The sequence below is a fragment of the Triturus cristatus genome, chromosome 10 (genome assembly GCF_964204655.1).
Source record: "Triturus cristatus chromosome 10, aTriCri1.1, whole genome shotgun sequence".
NCBI classification, from domain to species: Eukaryota; Metazoa; Chordata; class Amphibia; order Caudata; family Salamandridae; genus Triturus; species Triturus cristatus.
Genome location: NC_140593.1, coordinates 108261156 through 108273846, shown reverse-complemented (window position 1 = coordinate 108273846; position 12691 = coordinate 108261156). Strand labels below are relative to the sequence as shown.

General features: G+C 44.5%; 1 long non-coding RNA gene across 1 annotated transcript; it reads right to left on the bottom strand.

Annotated features, from left to right (window-relative positions):
• Positions 1-208: 208 nt before the first annotated feature.
• On the bottom strand, positions 209-12217 carry LOC146788973 (uncharacterized). The gene is made up of 2 exons (XR_014970008.1): positions 11341-12217; positions 209-2822 (listed from the first exon to the last, which is right to left on the bottom strand). It is a non-coding gene; the product is annotated as an uncharacterized LOC146788973 (long non-coding RNA).
• Between the last annotated feature and the right edge of the window lie 474 nt (positions 12218-12691).

The following is a 12691-nucleotide window of genomic DNA, read 5'->3' as shown; positions in this document are numbered from 1 at the left end:
AAGGAGATGGGGTTTACATACAAATATTGATTCCGATCTATGTCCACATCCAGGTACCCGGGGTAGGGTACAGAAGAGGTCAGGGTGTTAAGGTGTCGGATTGGCTAATTAAATCATAATTTTCTTGTTCAACAAGTATGGTTGCTCCATTTATGTGGTTGGACAGCCTCTTATCAACGATGAATGGTGGACTACCACACTGTTCATATATACCATCCTGAGAAAACTTTGTTTATTTTAAATAATCCCATCAACGTACATGCTGTGCTCTGGTTAAACATAATTTGGCTCTTCATTTTCAATAACATTCAAAATATTTTCATTAACAACAATTATCAAGTACAAATTGTGACATAGTACTCTCATTTTCTAGAACTAACATAGTAAAAACCTTACTTTCAACACAAAAATTACACAAAGAGTATCTCATTATTTTTGTGACTCTATAAATTGTTTTGGGCTTTTCTCTACATGCAGGGTCCTTCCTGCATGTAGTGGTACCTGCTGTACGTGTGGAGGGTTCCCTTCCACATGCAAAGTCTCAGCCCCACATGTGGTGTGGAAATCGCTGGAATTTGGGGGGAATGAGACCTCTGCCTACAGCAGCAAACAGGAAATTATATATAGGAAGAGGAAGTCAGCCATTTCATGGTCATTCCCTCAACATAACAACACTATTCTCCCCCATCATGGTGCTCTTTTCTTTTCGAAACCCTACCTTACTTTCAAACCATCATAGTTGTTACCAATAAAAATGTCAAAATACACACAATCTGTATATAAATGTTTCAGAACTGCACACTAAACTCAACAAGATATAATATTTTAGAACGCTTTTTTGCATTGTAAAATATACTTTAAGATAGGCAATGTCTTGAAGATGTTGCAAATCCTCTTTTTGAACTTTAAGCACTGAATTAGGCAAGCAAAACAACTCTATTTAAACACCCTTTCTTCTCCTTTTGTTGCCTGAGTCCCAGCTATTTTGGGAAGAAATCATATCTTATTAAACAACAGTAGGGATAGCTAGCCAGAAGCAGGTAGATATTGGGGCTCCCCGAGGCCATGGGGAAGATCAACCAATTCTGTCCGAAGAGCAGGTCCCATCACCATCTGGGCTTGTGCCCACCCCCTCTTACACCCCGTCTTTAACAATAGAAGGCCCTATACAGTTAGGGCCTCCAGCTGCTCCACTTGCACAGGCATCTTCTCCCTCTTCCAAAGCCAGTGAAGAACAGCAGCAGCAGTTGAAGAATATGTCAGAGCCTTCACCATCAAATGAAAGCGCTGGTATTTTATAGAAAAATGGATACAAACATCTGTCAGTGAGGGTGTTCGGGACAGAGTTGAGAAAGTTCACAAAGTATTTTCGGGGAGGGTTATCCTACTACTTCACCTACACTACGCTAGTGGTAAAATATTTAGAGATCGTACTTGTGTTGTGGGTGGTTAAGTTCTGGTTGAGTTGGTTGTTTTTAATGTGATAGTTTTGGAGATGGAGGTGGTGCAGGTGAAGGTAGTTAGAGGTGGTTGTGGCAGAGGTTTGAGGTAGGGAGGTGGTGTGTCCCTCATACGCTGAGGTGCCTTTGTAGAATCTTTTGCTTGCATTTGCTGTGAAGTGTGACATTGGCATGTTTTGCTTATTGCCTCGGTTATCTTTATGGCCAAACCATGTTGCCTCGCACACTCTCTTCCCTATTATCCTCAGAGAGAGTCACATTACCATCCCCGTCTCCACATGCATGGCCATCTGACATGGCTAGCAGGTTGTACTGCACAGCAAGGGATGCCACCTAAGCAGTTGTGAAGGCAGGGGGAATGATGAATGGGGATACCTGTTCCTCATCAGGGGTGTTCTCCGAGTGAGAGAAGACCAGAGATACACCTTCTTGGGAGGAGTGTGTTGGAGATTGCACAGCAGGGGATGAGATGGAGATCAGATCCCAGTGCCTCTCCAGAAAGAGCTTTTGCCAGCTGCATCCTGATGCAACCATCTGGCTTTGGTGATCAGTCACTTTGACTATTGTAATGCTCTTTGAGCCGCCGTTAATGAGTCTCTATTGGATAAACACCAGGTGGTTCAAAATGCAGCGGCCCGTCCAATCCAAAATTTGTCGGATAGATCTGCCTCCTCTCCCCTATTGTGCTCACTCCATTGGCTTCCTGTGCATAGAAGAATTACTTTTAAAATCTGCTGCATAGTGCATAATGCGCTAACTGGCAAGGGTCCCAGCTACTTAGTGGAGAAACTCATTCCTTACCTGCCAGGCAGGCCTCTGAGATCAATGGACAAGTAATTTCTTACTGTACCATGAATCAGTAAAGCTCGTTCCCACGGCAGAGCCTTCTCCTATCTGGCCCCTTGATACTGGAACAAACTTCTTACTCACATATAAAAGTGCACTGATCACCTTCTCTTCAGAAAACTTCTCAAAACCTAACTATTCTAATACCATGGCTACCCCGCTTGTTGGTCTCTGCTGTGCTGAGATACTCCTTTGCGGTGGATTCATGTTCATTATAAGCTAATTTAACATAAAATAACATACAAATCCTGCAGAACCTCTCATTCACACGCCCCCTCTTATATTTCCATTTCCTCCATGATGTATCTTCCCCCAGTGCATTGACAGAGTCTGTCATCTTCTGCCATAAGGCTGCTTTCCGAGATCCACTGAAGGTGGATGGACGTGGAACATGTAATTTTTTGTAATATGTTACCACAAATTTGCCTACGGGGCTTTCTCCTCCACAGTGAAATGTATTTTCCTCTTGAAATGTAGGGTCTGCATCCTTCAGACAGATTGAGGTGGCTGCAGGAGCTGAAAGACAAAGAGGAAAAAAGCTGATTGTTTTATTTATTTATTTTTGGGGAGTTTTATATAGCGCGAATTCGACCCAAAGGTATCAGAGCACTTTAAATGAGCACCAGTTGCGTTACAGATGGGCACGTTCTTTTTTGTTAGGCATGGGGAGATTAAGTGATTTGCCCAGAATCAAAGGCTGTTGAGCGGCCCTGTCGAGACACAAACCTGGTTTCCCAACTTCGAAGTGGATCGCTCTATCTGTTAGGCCGCATCCTTTCCTATTGCATGGGCAGTTTTTCTGTTGCTGGAAGGGAATGGGTATCAGGTGTGCATTATTTGGTTCTGGTGTATAAAATTCTCTTATTTCCTTCCATGCGGAGGTTTACCTCCTGAATGCAGTGGTCTCCATCCCAGTTGCAGACGCCTTTACCCAAGTTGCGGAGGTCTCTGCCAAGTGTACAGAATGTAAATTAAGGGTGTAACTTGTAAAGTTACTAGTATTACCTTTACAGTTGTAAATTACGTTTATGCAGACTCCACCTCCTGAATTGAGGGCATGAAGATATGTAAGTATAGACTTTATAGAACTTTACATGCAGCAATGGTGAGTAGCCAAAAGAAATACAGTTAGTACAAATTGTAAGATCACATTACCCCATTTGTGCTTAAAAGTTTACTCACATGTAAATTGACCTTTGTGAGTAGGCCCCATGATTTTGCAAAGGATTAGTGTAAGTGCATCACCATCCACAAAGGACTGGTGTAGGTGCTTCAACCAATACAAAGGATTAGTGTAGGTGCACAGTATTATTGTAGATGGATCAACCTCCACAAAGGATTAGTGTAGGTGCACAGTATTATTGTAGATGGATCAACCTCCACAAATGATTCGTGTAGGTGCTCAGTATTATTGTAGATGGATCAACCTTCACAAAGGATTGGTGTAGGTGCTCAGTATTATTGTAGGTGGATCAACCTCCACAAAGGATTAGTGTAGGTGTTCAGTATTATTGTTGGTGGATCAAGATCAACCTCCACAAAGGATTAGTGTAGGTGCACAGTATTATTGTAGGTGGATCAACTTCCACAAAGGATTAGTGTAGGTGCACAGTATTATTGTAGGTGGATCAACCTCCACAAAGGATTAGTTTAGGTGCACAGTATTATTGTTGGTGGATCAACCTCCACAAAGGATTAGTGTAGGTGCACAGTATTGTTGTAGGTGGATCAACCTCCAAAAAGGATAAGTGTAGGTGCTCAGTATTGTTGTAGGTGGATCAACCTCCACAAAGGATTAGTGTAGGTGCTCAGTATTGTTGTAGGTGGATCAACCTCCACAAAGGATTAGTGTAGGTGCTCAGTATTGTTGTAGGTGGATCAACCTCCACAAAGGATTAGTGTAGGTGCACAGTATTGTTATAGATGGCTCAACCTCCACAAAGGATTAGTGTAGGTGCTCAGTATTGTTGTAGGTGGATCAACCTCCACAAAGGATTAGTGTAGGTGCACAGTATTGTTATAGATGGCTCAACCTCCACAAAGGATTAGTGTAGGTGCTCAGTATTGTTGTAGGTGGATCAACCTCCACAAAGGATTAGTGTAGGTGCACAGTATTGTTATAGATGGATCAACCTCCACAAAGGATTAGTGTAGGTGCACAGTATTATTGTAGGTGGATCAACCTCCACAAAGGATTAGTGTAGGTGCTCAGTATTGATCAACCTCCACATGGATTAGTTAGAATGATAAACCTTGAGTCACTTGCCCTGTTTTTCTGCCTCACAGAGAGATCTGAATTAAGAACAGGCAGATCTGCATTAAGAACAGATAGATCAGCATTAAGAACAGAGAGAACTGCATTAAGAACAGCTAGATCTGCATTAGGAGCAGACAGATGTGCATTAAGAAGAGACAGATCTGCATTAAGAACAGACAGATCTGCATTAAGATTAGATAGATCTGCATTAAGAACAGAGAGATCTGCATTAAGAACAGCTAGATCTGCATTAGGAGCAGACAGATGTGCATTAAGAAGAGACAGATCTGCATTAAGAACAGACATCTGCATTAAGAACAGATAGATCTGCATTAAGAACAGATAGATCAGCATTAAGAACAGAGAGATCTGCATTAAGAACAGCTAGATCTGCATTAGGAGCAGACAGATATGCATTAAGAAGAGACAGATCTGCATTAAGAACAGACAGATCTGCATTAAGAACAGATAGATCTGCATTAAAAAGAGGGTAGAGAGAGCTTGGAGCAACAGTTGTATGTCCATTTCTTGGCCTGGCTACAGTGCATGTGTTGTAAATGTCTTCTGCCAGTGCTTGCACTTGTTAAAAGCGATGAACTCACTCAGCAGTCTTTGCTCCTTGGAGATGATATATCACACCGAGCCAATAAAAGGAAATCCTAAACCTGCCTCCCCACTGCATGGGAGCCAAGTGAGCACCCCAGTGCACTCGAGGCTTGAGACACCCCATAGAAAGGGACCTTTATCTGCCTGATCTCTTGCTGCATGCTGTGCACAAAGGGGAAGCTGTACTGCAGAGCCTGTTCTGCAGAGGCTTGGAATATGTATGACAGACTTAGCCAATTGCTTGAATTAAAAGCAGCAGCTGGCAGCCTACAGTGTTTTAAGAATATTAGGGTCCAAATGAGCAAAGCACAAAGTTGCAGCTACAATGAGTACCAATGGTCTCGTGCACCCGTCTCAAGTCACATCCCAGATGCAGTTTTTGCGCAGCATATACAATGCGACCTGAGATTATTTCTGCAGAACAGATGCACATATGCATCACAGTACAAAAATAGCAATTGGTAGGATCTGCATAATCTCTGCCCTATTAGTATAAATGAGGCACTTATTAGGGGCGCGCAAAAATTGCCTAATTTGCTTTTATGCAATTACGCACAATTTTGAGAAGATTACATGAAATTTCATGAAATTGCGCAAAATGCAAATCCATAATTAAGCTCTGTATTTCAGCATAAAATGCTTCCTCGTGCTAATTTTTAATGCGATGATGCATTTTGTGCTTAACAAAAGCATAAAAAACATAATTGCCACAAGCAATATCTGCTTTCATTCTGGCTGTTTGCGTTGTTCTCACTCCAGTGCTATAATTTTGCCGCAAACTTAATTACACAATGTGGCATAATTTTGGGAATTTTGCTAAATTCTCCAAATTACATGAAATTTCCCAGTGTCATTTAAATTTCACTCATGCCTAGTGGTGATTACGTTTGGGAATCCCTCTGAATGCATGTGAGTGAACATTAGACCCTTCATACCTTCAGTCACATTTCCAAAAAGTGGCATCCTGTGAAGGGCACCGGGGCGCGGGCACCATTTGCCTGCTCCCCTATGGAACAAGTTCACATTCAGAAAACGGAAGCTGCCCCTGATTGTCAGCTGCGATTAATGCACAACTGGGGTCAGTATGTTATCTATGGTTTGCATTTCCATCTTCTTCCCTTTGTGATAGGCACAAGAAGAGTTTCACAGGCGTATACAGGCTGAGTCTGATGCAGTCCATGGCAATTATGTGGAAGAAACAGACATATTTTGTGAAAGACACTTTTGTCTTGTCCGATTATTTTTAGCGTGCGATGGATGAATCGTGGTAAAACGTGTAACACAGGGGTTGCGCTTGTCTGCCGCCTGAAGAAGGCCATGCATTGATGGTTTGGGGGTGAATTCAGTTTTAAGATGGTAGGCATTGCCCACAAAACTATCTACGTTGTTAACACTTGAAATAAAGACTCTTGATGTATGATTCGTCAAGTAATCCCTGATATGGGGACCACCTGCTTCTTACTCCACTAACATTTTAGAGGGCTAAAAGAAGGATTCCGTGTAGGAAACTTCCCACCGGAAACCCACCCCTACGGAGCTGGATATCCCAAGCAATATCAATATACTTAGAAATGGTCTAGACTTTGATGTCTGGATGCAGGACCCGTGATTTCCTTCCATTTTGTGCCTAGATGCTCTCAGTTTTTGTGTGTGCTATAAATACCTACGTCATATTGATGAAAGCTGTGAAATGCCAAGGGGCATATCTACAGGGCAGCGATATAAAATTATCGCCGCTTTTCCGGCTGTTTTCGGCCGAAAAGCAGCGATAATTTTATCGCTATATTAGCAAGGTCACGATATGGCGTGAAACCTTGCCTTAGCACCTGAATTCCTAACGCCCATCTTTGCATCTCTAATGAGATGCAAAGTGGGTGTTCCCAAGATAACGGGAGAAATTCCGCTAAGCGACATTTCTCCTATTATCAAGCCTCACGCAAAGCAGCATAGCGACAGGAAAAGTAGCGATAACCTCTGTTTCGCTACTTTCCTTACGCCTGCTTTGAAACTGACTAAGCCATGAAATCCTATGGAAGGTGGATATCATGGCTAAGTATGTGAGGCCCTATCAGCAAGCTATCGCCAAACTTCGTGGGATTATCGCTGGGTTTCCAGCGATAATCTCACGTTTGGCAGTTAGCGCTAGGATTTTTATCACTTTTGAGATAAGTGTTGCTAATAGCACGCTATCTCAGCGATAAAAATCCACGCTAGCCGGTGATAATTATCCTAGCGCTAAGTGCGCTTAGCGATAATTATCGCCGGTTGTTGCTGATATGCCCCTGAGTGAGTTTCTCTGAAGGGAAGCCGAGCCATAGGATCAACACACATATTTTTGTCTCAGTAGAGATGGCCTCAAATGTCTTCTTTTTGGTTCTGATGTGATGTTTTATCCTGCGTAGAAGGTTTGTGTTAAGGTGCTTTATTGGGCAATACCTTTGATATGGTGGTGGCTGGTGAACTAATACAGCTTGTTCCACTGTTTGAACTGCAGTCTCCTCCGTGCTTTGCTCCTTCTCCTGGCCTGGCTGATGGGGGCATGAGCCAGCTGTAGTTGCACCTCCATGTACTGCGGCTCTTCCCAAAGGATGCTGTTGCTAGGTTCCAATGCATTCAATATCCTTCAGTGCTGCCGGTAAATTGGGTCTCAAAGGTGTACTGCAATGTGTGGTTGAATAGGTTTCGAAGACATCCGCGTTTATGGAGCACAGAAGTTGTGAATTATTACGGAATGACAGACGTGTTGCAGATTTGTTGATTCTGAAGGCAACTGGCAATTACTCGATACAGCATTCCAACTTATCATTATCTTTCCCACCTCAGATTAGACTCAGCCAGATGCAAATCCGTCTGTTCTGGTCCTACTCCAACATGGACAGTCCAGCCGAAATTGCCAAACTAGAGGGAGTGTCGGAGTGAGGCGTTAGCCATCATGGCCTAATGCCTCACTCCGCCACTTCAGAAACGCAAGGCTGCACCAAATTTACAAGGATATGGTGCGGCCTTGCGTTTCCCCCTGCACTGGTGCTACACTTAGCAGTGTAGCACCAACCCACGCACCATTGCACCATAGTGCAAGGGTGTCTGCGTGCAGGGGAGGACTGTTTATGTGAAGGAAGGTGTCCTTTCCTGCACACAAACAATCTATAAATGCCGTTTTGTCACTTCTATGTGTGCTGCCTAATGCAGCACACACGAAAGTTACAAAATGTGATTTTTTTTTAAAGGATACTTTATGTGCAGGAAACGTCACCTTCCTACACATAAACAATCCAAGGCATTTTGCTTTTTTCATGTGTGCTGCACACGGCGGCACACATGGAAAACGCAAAACCGAGGAGAAATAAAGCATTTCTCCTTGCTTCACTAACTTAAGACCAGGTTTTCCCTGGTCTTAATTTTGGCGCCGCCTCCTATTTGCGCTTCCCTTGTAAATATGGGGCAGCGTCAAAATCAATGGGTGTTGCGGTGCAACACCCACCTCAACACCCCCTGCCCACCCCTTTCACGCTAAGCATAGCGTGAAAGGGGACCTTATTTACAAGGCAGCGTTAAGCCCCTTTAAGAGGATCAATGCTGCCTTGTAAATAAGGCAAAGCCTCTATCGCCATAGAAACATCACAAAACGTGACGTTCCCGTGGTGATAAGGGCTTGTACATATGCCCCTGGGTCTTTTCTGCACTGGAACATAAGCAACTCAAGACCTGTTTCAGCCTTACCGGGCTTCTTTAGCTGGGTGCAGCTGGGTTTCAGTGGTGCAGTGATCAACCGACCCACGTCTGTACATACCATTGGTCACTCAGGGTATTACATCACACACTAAAAGTCTACTTTTGATATTTGCTATTGCATGTAGGTGGCTGTTTCATGTATTCATTTTAGATTTAGATTTCACCATTCTGCGGTTCCGTGAGTATACGTGTTTTGTGGACTGGTCTTACAGATGTGGCAGTAGTAATGTGACTTTGGTTGACATCTATTATGTAGTCAGTGAGACCTTGCATTTTTGATTTCAGGCACCTTCACACCTAGTGATTTTGTTTCAGTGTTTTCTTTGGGCTATTGGAATATTAAAGTTCTCTTTTTAGGCTGCTATGCATTTTTAATCTATGTGAATTTATGGAAAACGAAAACTGAGAAACCCCATTGGAAGAAACCAAATTATGGAAAACCAATTTTAAGGAAAGACAATTTTAGGGAAAAATCCAATCCATAATTACTTTAAACTTGGGTGGAGTTTAGGGGTAGTGAGGAGTGTTTGAGTTCTGGGATGGATGATGTTCAGAGATGGGTGAACTTTAGGGGTGGTGGCAGGTTTTTAGGGATCAGGAATGGGCAGAGTTTAGGGGTGGTGAGGCTTTTTGGGGTTCACAGATGAGTGGAGATTAAGGATAGAAAATGCTTTTAGGGATCATGAATGGGTGTAGTTTAGAGGCAATGAAGGATTTTAAGGGTTTAGGATGAGTGGAGTTTGGATTAGAAAAGGATGTATAGGGTTCAGGAATCGGTGGAGTTTAAGGATAGTGAGGGCTTTTAAGGTTCAGTGATGGGTGGAGTTTAGAGGTAGAAAGAGTTTTTAGGGTCCAGGAATAGGTGAAGTTTAGTAATGGTGAGGGGTTTTTAGGGTTCAGAAATGAGTGACGTTTAGGGGTGGTGAGTAGTTTTAGGGTTCAGGGATGGGCGAGATTTAGGCATAGAAAGAGGTTTTGAGGAGTCATAGATGGCTGTAATTTAGTTGCTGTGAGGGTTTTCTGGGTTCAGGGATTGGTGGAGTTAAGAGGTAGAAAGGGCTTTGAGGGTTCAGGAAAAGGTGGAGTGTAGGGGTCGGGGATGTGTGTAGGTTAGGGATGCTGACAGGTTTTTAGCGGGAAGAGATGGACCGTATTTAGGGTTTGTGAGCGAGGCAGGGATGGATGGTGTTTTGGGGTGGTGAGGGGGTCAGTAAATTGAAAGCATTGGAAGTTAATGTTTGACAATGTAAAAATATAAATCTGAAATAATTTCCTCTGAAGTATAGCATGAAATTAATACCTCTGGCAAAAATATGTCTGAACATAAGACCTGCAACCATTGCATTTACACCTGAAAAAATAAGCATTGCAAAAGGCAATTATGTGAAAAAAACGACATTCTAGGAATTGGCTGCTATCCAGCAAATATCAATTTAACAGTTTAGGTGAAATAGTTGTCAGTAATAGTATTCCATGAATTTTTTTTTCTATGAAATCACATAAAACCATGTATTTTCTCACACAGGCCCAACATTCATTCAGCAATAATGACATCATATTACCAGTTTGCAGAATGACTGGTCATTGGACTGTTGTTATTTAATCAGAATACAGTAGGCCACGTGAACAAATTATCTTGACTGTACAATTGTACAAGTACACATTACATCTCCAGCAAGAATGCACACCTGGCAAATAGAGTTATCTGGGTTGATTGTGCAGTGTGTCAAAGTAATTTATATGTCTGTTCCAGTTCACATTTTAGTATGTAGACTGGGCCATTTGCAAGATAGTAAAAGGGTTCTGAGCATATGATTGTAATGGAAATGGCAAAGCCAGACTGATACCGGGGAGCTGCAGTGTCAAAGCTACTCATGAAAAGGATTTATAATGATAAAAGGCAGTTAGAGTGCTCTCCGTAAAAAGAGTGCCTCGAGTGGACAAGAGAAAAACCCTGACTTCCCCTCGAGGTCATCAACACCTCAGAGCACTCAAGAGATTCTCTTTTGTGCCAAGAGCACTTTATTCAGTACTTTCTGTACAGTACAATACCAGATGGTCGGAAACCTTTTCGTGATCATCTGCAGGAAATAACAGATTGCCACAATGAATTTGCAGCATCTTTTTCTACAAACAGGTTACTAAGTTGTGTCTAGCCTCATTCACAAATAATGTTGCACTTCTTAGTTTTTCTTCAGTGCACAAAAAGAAACTTGCTGTAATGTGGAATTTTGCAATTTTTCAGTGTTGGATATTTCAGGTTTGGGGAAGTATACTGCCTATTTCTGGGTGGAACACTCAGCAGAAGTAGGAGAACATCAGGAAATGTATAGATTTGTGAGTATATACTTACTGAATATACCATACCACTTAACTACTTTATAATTTTGTAACGAGGAACATACAGGAATTACAACGCTTGAAACGGATTCTCCTTACTCGTTTGAAGATATTCTCCTCTCCAGAGGGAATCTGTGATGACCTGCAGTTCACCCAAGGCTGGCAGTCTGAGATCTGCTCTGCCCATCACTCCTTAGACTGATGCCTGCGGATGCTCTCCCTGCATGCTTCGCCTGCCTGGGTAGCTGCAAGAGGTTTGCCGCTGACGCCTGAGATCTTGGTCTTGACACCGGTGTTGTGGTTGATTGTGGCCTGAATTTGGCCCCCCAGCTCCCCCACTTGCCTCTGAACTGCTGAGGCTTGGGGGTCGAGGCTGGCTTGCCACATGGAGATTTCTGTAACCGGATGAGTGCTGCTATCTCCCCCTGCTCCGGCTGCTGTCCTATCTGCCCTACCTCTGACTTTCCATTGGAGTCTGTTGTCTCCGACCGCCTTCCCCACTTGCCGCCAAAATGATGAGGGCTTGGGGTCGATGCTGGTCTGCAGAGGTTTACGTAGCTGGTGAAGTTCTCCTATCTCTCCCCTTTCTGGCTGCTGATTCGTCCGACCTGCCCACTGTCCCTGACTTTACATTGGCATCACCTGCCTCCGATTGCCTCCCCCACTTGCCTCTGGCCTGATGAGGTCATGGGGGCGAGGCTGGCCTGCGGCGGTCTCCGTTGCTGGGGGAGTGCTGTTCTCTCTGCAAGGCTGCCCGGGCGGGGGGGGGGGGGGTTGTGCAGTAGCCCCCCCTAAAAGGGCGGCCACCTTAGTGCCACAAGAAGGCACGGGAGGCACCGGTCTAGTCCCTGGGCCACAGCCAGGGAGGACGTCCGGTTGACCCACTTCCGGGAAAGGGGGAGGGGACAACGGTATTTAGGTTGTCCCCCCGCGATGTTCGCCCTCTTGTCCCTCGATGTCTCGCCTTATCGGTCGTGTCCTCAGGAGCTGCCTTAACGTGCGATGAGTGATCTCCCCCCCTCACCCCCCACTGAGGCCGGGGTTGCTCAACCCGGCTTCGGGTTGGTGGCGGCTCGCCAGTGAGGGGGGGAGAGGCAGCTCTGGGTGGGCTATGGCAGCGGCACCCACTCCGTTCAGTGCCAACACTGTGCGGACTGGGTAGGGGGCAATGAGGGGGAGGTATGCGGTGTGCTCCGCGGTATCAAGGTCGCGTCGGTTCATGTTTAGCCGTGTCCGTGGTTGCGCAGGAGCTGTGCCATGGTGAGTCTGCAACCGCCCGCCCCCACCTTTTCCTCTCATCAGCTTAAGCGGCACTGCCAGACCATTGCAGTGGAGGGGTGTCCGCTGTGAGGGGGGGGGGCGATTCGGCTCCATGCGCCAGGGTCGGTCGCTGTCTTCCCGGGTAGTTTCCCGTGTGTGTTGGGGTAGCGGCAAGAGATACCTTTGGTGT